Genomic DNA, 13,697 nt, shown 5'->3' with positions numbered 1-13,697 from the left:
TAAAAATAGCATCATTCATCAATCATTGAGGTGGGAGCTGCACATTGGTGGCGGTGGAGGAGAGTCCCCATTACCTGTTAAGCACTTTGAGTGGAATGTCCAGAAAAGAACTATATAAGTGTAAGCAATTATTAATTATTATTATTATTATTAATCAGATTCTAATCATAAATAAAGGCAGCCTCAGGTGGTCTAAGAAATGTTGTAGAGAAATGGAGCAGAAAGCAGAGGACAAACTACCTGGTGCTCATGGACACAGTGGTAGAGATTGACATGTACAGTACCTTACCATCTGAGGCAGCCAAGATGAGTCTATCAACACCATATCACTAGTTTTAAAGAAAATCAACCAATTGGTAACCATGTCCTAAATCTTGGATTATCAGTCAGGGAATCTGAGTTTGAAGTTTATCCAAATCCAAAGCAAGCTGCATTCAGCATGTGTCGCTCCAGAAATTAAAACGTATTCCACATTTTAGAATATGTAATCAAATACTCTATTTATAACATTCATTTTTATACAGTAAGACATTAATGTACATGCAGACATATCATCAGATTTCACAATTGAAAGAAAACCTTCAGATGCCTGAGGTCATCACTTCACTAAAGAACAAGAGGGTGTGATTGTTAATGTGATCATGGCTAATAGTGACACCACCTTTTTTAGATAAAGGTCAGGATTATTCAGAGAAATTATGCATTATTAAAAAAAATCATAGCAAGCAGATGAAGTAAATCCTTATGCAAGTCTCTGTGGACTAAATAAAGAGTGGGTGTAAAACATGTAATATCAGTACAGACAATCAAGCTTTTACTAAAAAATCTCTAATAATGATAATTAAATTACTGCTTATTCCTATAAAATTATTCTTGTGGTTTTCTTCAAATTTTAGGTGTGAAGTTTGAATGGCAGCATTGCGCACTGTGAAAACATCTTTATTGGTGAGGCCATTGGACACCATGTTACCATAGAAGTCTCCAGTCATCACAGAGGGAAATTCACTATTCCTCACTGACATTTCACTTTCCATTCTCCTGCTATTAGTTCACATAATACAGCAAGGAGACTTGTTTTTGTTCACACTGTGTATACATCTGGTTCGGCCTGGAGGAGCAGAAACTACAACTTTTGTCAGTGGCTGTGGTAAAATGAGCTTTTATCATACTGGCATATGAGTAGTTTGAGGCACATTCATGTCTTTGTGGGGTATTTTGTCTTACACTGTAACTCCACTTTTCTTAACCCAGGTGAATCGTTTTTCTCTTCTTGGTGATGTCCGTGATCAAGATCCGCCTGAATCGATCAATTTTCTCTATCTCAAGGATGATCAACTGATGGCAGAAGTGCGATGCAGTTGAAAATGTGTGGCCAGATATTAGAGAGGCCTAGTGATACAGAATAGGATACTCTAAGTGTTGTGATTGCTAAACTTTCAGTGTCTATGTTTTTGTGGTTGTGTTAACGTGTACCGACACCCAAAGAATCAACCATCCTCACCTTGGGCTTCCAGCCACTAAACTGTCCAGTGGAACTGGGAAAGTGCACAGATCTGAGAACTGGAGAAAACTAATAAACCAATGATGACCTGTTTTGCCTTGTTTTCTTTTTTGTTGTCATTAAAACATGGATAATATTTCTAAATGTGTGCTTGTGCCTAGTTTGTTTGAATACACATAGCTCAACGAATTCATTTCCTGATGATTTAAATAATACTAATACTGATACTGATAAATCACCAAATTGCTACAGAAGTTTTAGAAACAAAAAGAGAAGTCGGGTTTTTATGCAAGCAGTTTTTAGAACTCAGATAATGCTTTCAACAAATGTGCTGAAATTGAAAAACATTGTAACAATGACACTTTTCGTATCTTTTCTATAATTTATTCACTTAAAATAGTATAAGATTTGTCTAAATATACAGTACAGTACTGTATAAGATTCAGTCTTGCTTTGCACCAGAGCCTTTTGTATGCAAATGAAATACATACAGCACTGTAAGTGCATGGTGCCTTCTTTGCCTCATCTTTTAGAAAAAGCATACAGTACAATATGCAATCTCTCTGCTCATAGTAGCTACAGTGGCTTTAAAGAGATTCAACATTGACATTGATTCAAAACAAAGCATCATGCTAGTACTGTGTAAATATTCATTTGTGAAAAATGTAATGGACAACGGATATGGATATCTGAGAAAATAAATATTAGTTCCAAAAGTGAAACTGTGATGCTGGATGCCATATGTATCCTGCTTTAACGATGTTTACAATGCCTTCATTGTACTGCTGTACATCTCATATTCAAATTGTGCATTTACACAACTGCTGTATTCATTTTTTAAACATGTGTTCAACAACATTTACTTTTTTTACAACTTGTTTAACATTGATCTTTACACATGTTTGTAATATACAGTATATATATTACTTTTTTCTTAATACCCTGACGCCCAAATTTTTGAGTTGCACAAGACTGCATTAGCACTACTCTTCTGTACATGGGATGTTAACAGATTGAAGTGGAAATTTGAGCATATAAACTATCAGCAAAACATACTGTAGAACCCAATGGTTTCACTCCTCAAACAGAAAACTTGACAGATTGGACTAATATTTTTGTATGATGTGTGCCAAAGTGCAAATTCCTGCATTGTTTGAAAACTGCAGGATGTATGAGCTTCATCTTAGACAGACATTCCTATAGGCTTTTCCCAGTTTATGCTGGGAAAGGTGAAATCTCACATGAATCTACTTGTTTTTCCACATAAATTCTTAATTTCAAAGTACTGTGCAGTAGTTTGGTGGTTTACCTTTGAAATGGTTTTGAACCAGTCTGACCCATATTGGTTCAGAGGCTCTTTATTTGTCTGTTTTTTCTCGAACCTGAATACATTTTATAATATACAGCACTGCACCTCCCCCTCATCTATCTTTTCTGTCTGTTCAGGAATGGTACGTATTGTAGTGTCTAATGTTGCATTCATCCTCATCGTTTTCAGTTAATAATGTTTCTGTGATCCCAATTATATCATAATTGCCTATTAATATGGTAGCATCCTGTCATTTGTTTGAAATACTCCTAGTATTTAGATATAAGCATTTAATTAATAGTTGTGATTCTCCTTTGTTTCTCCTTATGTCTATGATGCCTATACAACTTCCTTTGGGAAAGTATTTGTCTTCTCCCTCCTTTATTTCTGCTTTAGATACTTCTGGATTTCTGTATAGATCTGTTATCTGATCTTTGTGGACCTTTATCTTCATAGTTGACAGGTAGGCTTCAGGTAGTTAATTAATAATTGTTGATGAAATCCAGAGATAATAAATTAAAACGTTGTTTTTATAAGAGTTCTATTAATGCTACCCTTATAAAAATAATGTTAGGTGTCATTTGAGGTGTTAAAAACATGCTTACAACATAATTACTGTTTTCATAAACTTTTAGCTATTCAGGGAGCTCACTTCTTGAAGTGCTTGGGATACTGCCGAGTCAAATATTGTTTTCTTTCCCGCTCTTGAGGTACAGCAGAAAGAATAAAAATACAGCACAACTGTTTTGATACACATCCACATAAAAGACCTGATAAAGATCATTGGATGGAAGCGGTCTTCCAGTTACAACTAAGGACCCCTTTAACAAAGCTCCATTTAACTCATCACATCACACATCACATCATTTATGAACATTTATGAACTCTGCTCAAAGTGTCCTATCACTGTCTTGGCTTCCTGTTTCCACCCTTGGTGCAATCACTGGTTTGAAAGGTATTGTTCTTTTTTACACACCTCAGGATCCATTACAGAAAGCATAATACCCTGGCGAACAAGTATCTGCAAAAGGCTGAAATATAGTATCTCTCTTGCTTTTTAACCTTTAAGACAACAAACTGCGCATGTTAAATCATGTATGTTTTGGCCCATTCATCATAGTGTACATTAGCATGCTTATCATTCATCATTTATGTCTTCTAAGAAGAGTGGAGCCTCTCTTAGTTTGTGTGAAACATTAGCAACTTAGTGTTAACACTGGTGGGTACAGGGGGGTAAACAATTGTGTATTTTAAACTAAAATTCTAAGTCAGTTCTAAGTCATTTTGTGGTTTAATGCCAAAGAATAGTGCTAATTGCCTCTTTGTGATTCCATACTACATTCAAACAATTAAGGGGTCAAAATCAAACAGCTCAATCTTTTGACAGCATAAAAAATGCCACGGTCACATTATTGAGAGTACAGCCCTTTGTTTATTTGTTTATGTGAAACTAAGAGCTCCTTGTTGGTAGCAGAGACATGCAGAGCATGTGTTCTGTCAGTTGATCCCTTCTTTAGTTTCAGAAAATGTATTACAACTAAAGCGATGTTTCAGCTCTTCCTTGCCACAGCAATAAAAAAATAATTTTAATGGCTAGCTCTATTCATTCCTTTAGCAAACTCCAAGGGCTACCTTGTGTCTCACAAACAGATTAAATCCTTTATGTGTTTGTTTATATAAACGGCATGAAACCCATGTACCGGAACGGTGATGCTGAATACTGTGACCAGCTAATTACAATAAAGGTAGAAAATGTAATGAAGGAAATCTCTGGTGGATTTTAAGTTCAGAAACAAAAACAGTGAAGGCTGGACCAAGACATGTAATACAGATCTGCAAGTCTTAACATTAATTTACAGCTTCCCCCTGTCAGAGTGCATTTTCCATTAAATGGCTGTCTTCCGATAATTTGGAATTGTTAAACTTTTACTCCCTAGTTGTACAGCTTTCCAAATATAGCCTTTTCTGTTCTGCAGTTGAATTATTTTGATTAAACAGGATTTCAAAGAGAAACCTATAAATATAAATGCCTGCCAAATCAGTACTCGCATCCTGGCGATTGGCCATGAAAAATAATAGGCCATTGCCTAAGACAAAAAATGGACAGTTTGACCAAAATGTAGACAGCACCTCTATTGACATAATAAACGTATTGTAGGGTCACTGCTTAATGCTTGTGGGAGCCTATTTTTAAAAATGTTTTTTTTCAAGGATATGGCAACCTTTATTAACTAAATCAGGTATGAATAGGTTTCTATTTATGCAGTGTTATGACAGAATATCTTAATTAAACATAAAATAACAAACAAAGCATCAAATATGCAGTTATATCTCAGGAAACAGTTCAATCTTACCTTAATATTGTCCACCGTGTTAAATGAGTACTTGGATCAGTAACGCTTGTTTTTAAATGTCTCTTATTATAAGGATACTCAGTGCACAATTGTCTTACTTCATATCTTCCAATTACCTTGTTTTTCTACACTGAGTACAGTGGAAGCATAGTCTATATAGTATCTGCAAATGCGTATTGCGCATGAATGATTCATGGTTATGCTGCATGATCTGTAAGGAACACCTTTGATAACTTCAGCTGCTTCAGCCTTCTTTTCCTGAAGATCTTAGCATCCGAGCCTTTAAGAAAAATGTGTGTAATGCAGGAACAGCTCCAGCAAGCAAGACCTTTACTGTATCTACGGAGAAAAATCTGAAATCTACATTAGGGTTTAAATGGTGGCATGGTTGAGATGGCATGGATGTGCAGTGGTGAGTGTCACTGCTGGTGTCACGCCCTGTACACCTAGAGGGCGGTCTACTTTCCCGTTTCTAGTTCCCTGTGCTTATTCATGTCTTTCCGGTGGTTCTTGTTGTGTAGCCTATTTACTTCCTGCGTCTGCTCTGCTCCTGGCTCAGTATTGAGGATACAGATGTTGTGAGACCCGCCTATTAGCAAGTCGCCCCACGTCCATGGCCTGAGGGCATAGGTTTCTATACCGACATCGTCTGACCCCCAGAGCCTGGGCTCACCTCCGTGTTGCCCCCTTTTGCCGCTACGCATAGGGTCTCTACTGCTCCCCTTGTCATTCCACAGCATGCCTTTCCGACATCTGTTACAGCTGGTGGCTCAATTCTAGACTTGGGGCGCTATCTGAGTGGATATTGTACAGTATGTTCTCCCTGTGTTCAGGTGGAATTCCTCCGGTTCCTCCACTTTCCTCCCAGTCCAAAGATATACTGTTAGCTAAACAGGCTTCTGGTAAAATTGGCCCTGCTGTGTGTGTGACTGTCTGTGTGTCTGCCCTGCAGTGAACCGGTGTCCTGTCCAGCGCGCATCTTGTCTTGAGCCTGTTGCTTGCTGGGATAGGCTTCTCCTCCCCTTCAATGGGATGAAGTGATTAGAAAATGGATAGATGGATAACAGCATTGAAAGTCAATTTTCTTTGTGCTACATTAATGACATTTGTTTTGGTAATCCTGGAGGGTGTAGGACACCGGCTGCCAAAAATGCCATCATTTTCAATCCATATTTTCACTTATCTAGGAATGTTAATTCTGACAGCTTTAGGGCACATTCCCTGTACTGCCTTAATAACAGTATATAAACGTGTCAAACAAATGCAGAAAGGAATGAAAAATTCTTTAAAACTCAGTGGAAACAATGCCTGCTGCTTTATTTAATTCACTCATACTGGTATTATATGAGTTCATTTGATCTAAATGTGCCAATTATATTTCAGTGCTAATGTCAATATTTGAGTACTAAGACTTATATAAATCCAAATAAAACAATACAGGCTTTAAAAAAGGAATTCCATTGCTTCTGGAGATTTGCATCAGCCAGCAATAACAAAATCGTTTCTGTGGTGATGTTAAAAACACCACTGGGTAGCTCAGAGTAAGAAATCTGATTTTAAAGTTTAGTGTAAAAGAGTTGTGGCTGTGTTTCCAAGTAGCTTTCCATGTCTTTACTACCATAAGATTCTTGTAAGTGTTCTTGTACATTTGTTCACATCCTGTATCTGTGTAAAACAAAGCTTAGGATTTATAGATGAATTATACATGTGAAACTATGTCTTGATGAGAAGCCACCTCATCCACAATGGTCAGAGCTGCGATCAAAGTCCTTCCTCTGTGCTGAGTTTATACAGTATCTATTGTTTAGAATGAGATGTCAGTCAATTGTCTATAATGTTCTTTATTGAAGCATGAATTATGAGTTTTGAATGCAGTGCTCTGATCTATTTTGACTCATTTCCTTCATTGAAAATTTACAGTTGTACCACATAATTGTGGGCATTGATTTGACCTTAGTCTTCAAGTTAGGAACTGTACAGTTATTTTTTATTCAAATTTGTACTTTGATACACTTATTCAACCTGGTCTATAAGTGCTTTTGCCCCTCTTTATCTGCAGTAGAAGCTCTAATTAATTCTTTCATGACATGACTGTTGGATTATTTTAAAGCTCTTTCTTGCTTGAATGACAACACACACGTTATTCAACATTCAGCAAGTCCAAAACCCTGCTGCTACAGCCTTGGCATTATTCTGAATCTGACACCTTATGAGCTATTTTCTGGTCCAGCACTGGCTTCCTCTAGCTTGTAGTGTGTAAAATCTTATTGGTCTCTTTAAAGACTTTGCACCTCCTTATCTGTTTGATTTTGCTTTTACTAATACCACTACTACTACTACTAATACTACAGTACACTTTATTTTACGCAGTAAGTAAGTGTCTTCTCCAAATTCTCAAAATGCTTTACAGGAAATAAATACACATTCTAAACAGAAAACAGTATCGAAGATAGGAGATAAAAAAAAATTGGCACAGGCAAAATCTAGGGATTAGAAGCCTAGTAGAAGATGCAAGGGGTAGAAAAAGACACCAAGAAAATAAAAGCCGTTCTGAAGAAGAAGGTTTTGAGTCGGGATTTGAGTCAGGGTAGGTGGCTTATGAAAAAGTGGTATGCTTATGGTCATTGGCTGGTGTGGTGTGGCCAGGGGAAAAGCAGGTGTAAAAGGGATGTTACTCATACCACACTGATCTTCTCCGTTACTTTGTCCGTTTGTTTTCCGATTCCAATCCGTAATCCGTTTCCTGTATCCTTAACCAATCCAAATTCCAAAGACCGTATGTCCACACAAATCTGCCCCGTATCCAAGTCGCATGTCGCACCCACAAACCGTAGTCCGTAATCCGTAAACTGTAGTCCGTTATTCCTTAATCCTTTTAACCACAATCCTAATCTTCCTTTTCCTCTTCCTCTTCCTCTTCCTCTTCCTCTTCCTCTTCCTCTTCCTCTTCCTCTTCCTCCAAAACGCATTCCTTATCGGCCTCCGTGCTGGCTTACTGCTTCCAGGGCATTTATATTTTGTTTCCTGATGCGGCTCACCTGTGTCTCATTGTATCGCTGAATATAGGCTTTCTCCAACAATGGGTCAGATGATTCTCCTTGGCGGCCATCTTGCTCAGGTCTACCTTAAGTATATTAAGTGTTTCGTTCCGGAAATACTGGTTATGAATGACCCTTCCCCTGGTCATCTTACACTGGTCATGTTAAAACCCAAAAATACAACAATAACGGTCATTGCAACAGCCAGACCTTACTTATTCCCACCTCTCTTTATATCTGGCTTGAAATTCTAATGCACACAATGCTTTCTCAAACTGCGAGGAATTCCCAGTTCTGTGCCAGAGCAAACATGATCAGCAGGAAATGGGTTAACACTTGAAAAAGTTGAAGGATTTTATTCTTTACTTTTTCATCAGCTGGAAAATCCCCCCAAATCATCACAAAATTAATTAAATGTACTTTGATATAATTTCAAAAAACATCTGTTGCGTTACATCAATATGCTGTAACTTCTATGCTGGGAAAATTCTGTTTCTTGAAGAATATACAGTATATACAGTATATACAGTATTAAAAAAAATGTGCGAACAAGGCATGAATCTATTTGCAACCTGCAGAAAGAAAGCATGCAAGACGTTCAAGTTATGGAAATGAAAGCTATCATCAAAGACGGCTTGCTTTAATGCAGTTGTGTGCCATCTGGATCTCTCAGAATACTGAGAATACTGAGAATAATATTTTAATCCAGACTTTAAAAAACAATTTGCAGTGTGCTGCTTTGTATATGCCTGGCAAGATAAAAGTACCATATAATTCAGTAAGCATTAAGAACTTTAAAGTTATTATTAGTAACTTGCATATTTTAGCAAACATTCTTTTTAGAAAAAAAAATTCTAGGTTACTTATGATTTATTGTTAGATCATATTGACCATATTAATATATTAGTACAACATTGTTAAATACCTGACGTCATCATATTTGAAGAAGAATATATCTCTTCATTAATCAAACAAGCTTCATTTACTACTCCAAGAAAAATCCATAGGCACAATTCCAGGGGTTAGTTAGTAGATTAACTTTGTAAGTAAAGATGGTTGATGGATTTTGTAACACCCGTCTAATTAAACAGAATGATTTGAAAGACATATTTAGAAAGAATCTTCTGAATATCAAACCAGTGTTCATTTTACATTTTCAAACTAATGTGCTTTTATTGCCAGCCCATAATAATTTGTGTCCCTAGTTTCCCTTATTGCCAGCATACAGCAGCCATGTCACCCGTGATGATACGAAGCACATCAACACCAGATTTCTGTCTTCTCAAAATTCAAGACTGCAGCCAGTGGAGGAGTACAGTATGTACAGGGTCCCACAAAAGACCAGAATATGCAAAGTCAGCAGAATTCTTGTTTTTTTTATTTTAGCCAAATGTGTAAGGCAACAAAATGACTATTGTATGTGTTTACCATTTCAGCTTTATTGAGATGAAAATTAGTCATGCTTTGGGAATAGTCTTCATACAAAACATCTGATCAGAATTACAATTTTACTGCACACAGATATAAAGTATATATTTTCCTCTGATCAAAGCATAATGCTGAATTTACATGATAGTGTCTTTCAGTTATCTCAGTCCATCCCAGAGTGTCCTATTGAACATGGACTCATGTGGTCACCTACAAATGAGCAGAGTATCTGGATAGACACACAAAAAAAATAGAAAAACAAATAAAATGAGATTTTTGCCTCCTTCCTATAAAAGTGTAACAGAATAATTATTATTTTGATGATTGTGAATAAAGCAAATCGGTGTGCAGTGGTATTAAACATAAAAAACGCTTCATGTATTTAATTTTTGCCATTGGTTGACATAAAATACTCTGTTTTTGCCTATTTTCTCTGTTTTATATTAATAATGAATTTAGGAATATATGTAGAACTTTGGTTTCACTTGGTGAAAGGTTTTTTTTGTTCATCAATGGCAAAAATTCCAATGAAATACATTATGACTCCATATTGGAATACAATAAAATGTGATATGTGTTTACTATTTTAAGCATACTGTATTTCTAGGAGCCTCTTTGATTCTTACTTAAACATTCACAGCTTGCAATATATTGAAATGTGAGTATCCACTATTTATGTATCTAGTCTAAAACGTAGTATAAAATGTACCCAGTATATAGGAAAATTACTGTAGACTTAGTAAGAAATTGAGGACTCAGGTGGTTTAAAAGATTCAGTACACTGTGAAATGTGAGACTTCTGGATTCCAGAGTAGGGTAAGTGCTTCTCTTCTCCAGACTGGTTTTGAACACATGGGCACAGTGGCCAGCACCTCCAGCTTCAGAGCCACACAGCACCACTCCCCAGTCAACAGAGGATTCCACTATGTCAGAAGATCAGGTCTCCCATCAGGGGAGAATTTAATGGTATCTAGACTCCAAGGTGGTGATTCCTGTTAGACTACGCACTTTAAAAAAAACCCTTCTCCTCCATATCAACCTCAGCGACTGATAGACATCAGTCTCTGTAATATGAGCCACGGCACAAATGAAACAAGATTAGATCATCACACTTGATCAGTCTTGCTGGAGATTAGGTATTGGCCACTCTGGGGATGGTGTAGAGCTTGATATCCTAAAAAACTCTCTCTCTTGATTTAGTAGAATTTAGCACTATTATCGTCCCAATGGAGTGATATTATCTCAGTCTGTATCAGGTTCAGTACAAGTGAACTTGTGTTATGAGATCAACAGAAGCAAAGTTTTTTGTATATTCCCCATTAATGTTGAGTCTTTTTGTCATTTTATGATAGTGGCACTGCAGGAATGAATACTGTGAGTCCTGTAAACCAACCAGCCTTCCAATCAATCAAACAATTTGCTACAGCACCCCTGGCAACAGTTTTCCACAGAGCTCTTTATGGACTTGTATGGCTTAAACACTAGCATACACTTATAGAAAATTACTTGTGCAAAGTTTATTTCCATAACGTTGCCCTTAAATATGTATTTTATTATGTTCTCATATTTCTAAAATGAGCCTTATTTAAAGATGTTGCTATTAAGAGGATGTGACATTCCTGAAGTATGTGTATATTACATTACATTTTCTCTGAAAAGATTAAGTTGTGCACCATGCTGGGATATGTTTTCCTAGCAATGTCCCAATAGAATAGCCATCAAGCATGTGCAGTTATATAATAAAGGGCTCATGAAACATGACAGGAATGTTAAGGGTACTTTGTGAGGTATAACACAGAAATCATGTGTGCAAAACTGTTAAATTTATCTACCATGGCAATGACTGAAATTAACACTTGAAGCAGGAAAATGTCCCTCCAGATTTTACTAGTCAATCCTGGCCTTTGTCCATAAATAACATTAATTATCATATATTCCTACAGACCATAACATGATATACTGTATACTGATATACTTTTTAACAAAGCAGTTTAGCTTTTTCCTGTCAACGTTACATGTACATAATGTAGTTGGTTAAGTGTTTCATTATTCAGGGTTAAATTAGTGAATCCGTTTGACAAATAATTAAAACTGTGTTTCATTTGGAGAAAGGCAACACTTAAATCAGTCTATTCCAACAGTGGTAGCATTGCTATCGTTTTAGAAAGGAATGGTTTAGCTGCCCAAAAGGTAGCACCAGTATTCTGACCACTAGATAATAAACCAAATAACTTTGAGGTGTGTGAAGAAGTTACAGGATCCCCGTGTCAATGAAGTATTTTCAGAAAGAGTGGTGGCATTAGCTGACACACTCCATAAAACATCTCCCAACATCTATCCAACAACAGAATTTCCCTAATGAGATCTAAAGTTTCTGGAGGGATTTTCTGTAGACATAGTCAGTCTGGATTACAATTTAAGAAACTGTAAATAGCTGAAATAAATTAATCAACCTGACAATAATTTACAATTTCCCTGTAACTGGATCTTGCTCAAGCAACTATGTATTGTAAATTCTTTCAGAGATGAAGGAAGAATAACACCTAAGACCATCTGCCACATAATGATCAGTTTGTAAATAGGATGGTCTTGACTCATGGGAATAAAATACAAAGGTTCACAGTCTCTTATCTAAGTGTGCTGAGCTAAACATGATTTTTATTGTTTAAACTAAGTTAAACTAAGGGCAGTTTTGTTACAAGAAGTGGACTAAAGTGATAATTTCTTCATAACTGAGAGGCATTCGAAAAAGTACAATAAAGTTTGAACTTTTTTGTGAGTGAAATAATGATAATCTTGAATATGAAGAAAATGAAAACAAATTCACAAGTATGTGATCTGGCATTTTTACAATATACCTTTATATTAGCTGTGCATATTTCTATATGTAATTAAGCAAAAACAAAACAGGCATTTAATAAAATCATAAGAAGTTTATTCTCAAAAGAAACAGTTGGAATAATAAACACCATTGAATGTACTATAGGAATATAAATTTACCCATAATATTAATCTTATTATTGAACAGACAATTGGATGGAGGTCAAATTCTAATCTTGCACTTCCACTTCTCTGTGCATAAAATCTCACTTGAACACAGTACTGTGTGCATCTTTCTAGCACTCTAAATTTAGCTTTGTCACAGATGGACACATCTTGCATTTGGCATTGTAGGGACCATACCTTTCTTGCATTCATCCAAAACTGCAGTCTCTCTTGCCTCTTCAGCCTTAATGCTTCACTGAAAACTATTGTCTCTGCACCCACCAGGTGCATCAGGTCTACTGATCAGCACCTGTGACAGCTGACCTAGAACAGTTTTATCCATTTTCCCATTTGATCTCTCTCTTCCAAATCTTCATCGCTCTGTTCTCCTTCCTTCCCCTTTCTTTCTCCTTTTCTGTTAGAATGTCCAACCCACTGCACCCAAGGCCCCAGCCATTATATGCTGTTTTGTCTCTTCCCTCTCCCTAATCCTTCTTTTGGCTATCCACCACAGGATCTGGGTGGTGACTTCAAGTCCACCCCATTGGTGCAAGCACATGGAATCAATCTGCCTTGGATCGAGGCTTCTTCATTCATCCCCTCGCTGTCCCTAGCACTTAAGGCCTAGGCAGGTAAAGTGATATGTTTCCTTCCCCATCTATCCTCCTACTTTTGGTTGGCGTCCAACTGGTTAGTGTTGGTCCTTTGAGTCTTCCCTCTCCCAGTGCTTACAGCTGCAACATACAGTAGCTGTTATTCTTTCAGTTTCAGGGGTTCAGCTTGAATTACTTATTGTCTAGCTAAATTCTGCATGTGGTAGCTTTCTTCTGTTTTGTGCATCAGGCTACTGTTTTGGGCCACAGTAGTGATTTCCACTGCCCTGCAGAGAGTTCTTATCTCAAGCTAGTTAATACAGCTACTTGGTAACTAGCTCTCTTCCTGCTTCTGCTTCCATCAAACATCTCTTCTGGTCATCCAGTGATTTCTGCTGCCCACCACAGAGTCCTACTCCAAGGTAGCCAGTCCTGCTACTGCTGCTAGCTGGAAGTTTTGCCACCTGACTTGCGTTTAGTCACCTACAG

At 36.9% G+C, this 13,697-nt stretch overlaps 1 protein-coding gene across 2 annotated transcripts in view; it reads right to left on the bottom strand.

The window, feature by feature from the left end:
* The window catches only part of LOC102697701 (retinoic acid receptor beta), a 246,308-nt gene that overhangs the window by 139,670 nt on the left and 92,941 nt on the right, over positions 1-13,697 (bottom strand). The gene's annotated exons all lie outside the window — the stretch shown is intronic.

The sequence above is a fragment of the Lepisosteus oculatus genome, chromosome 10, assembly GCF_040954835.1.
Source record: "Lepisosteus oculatus isolate fLepOcu1 chromosome 10, fLepOcu1.hap2, whole genome shotgun sequence".
Lineage (NCBI taxonomy): Eukaryota > Metazoa > Chordata > Actinopteri > Semionotiformes > Lepisosteidae > Lepisosteus > Lepisosteus oculatus.
This window is presented reverse-complemented; position numbering and strand designations above follow the sequence as displayed.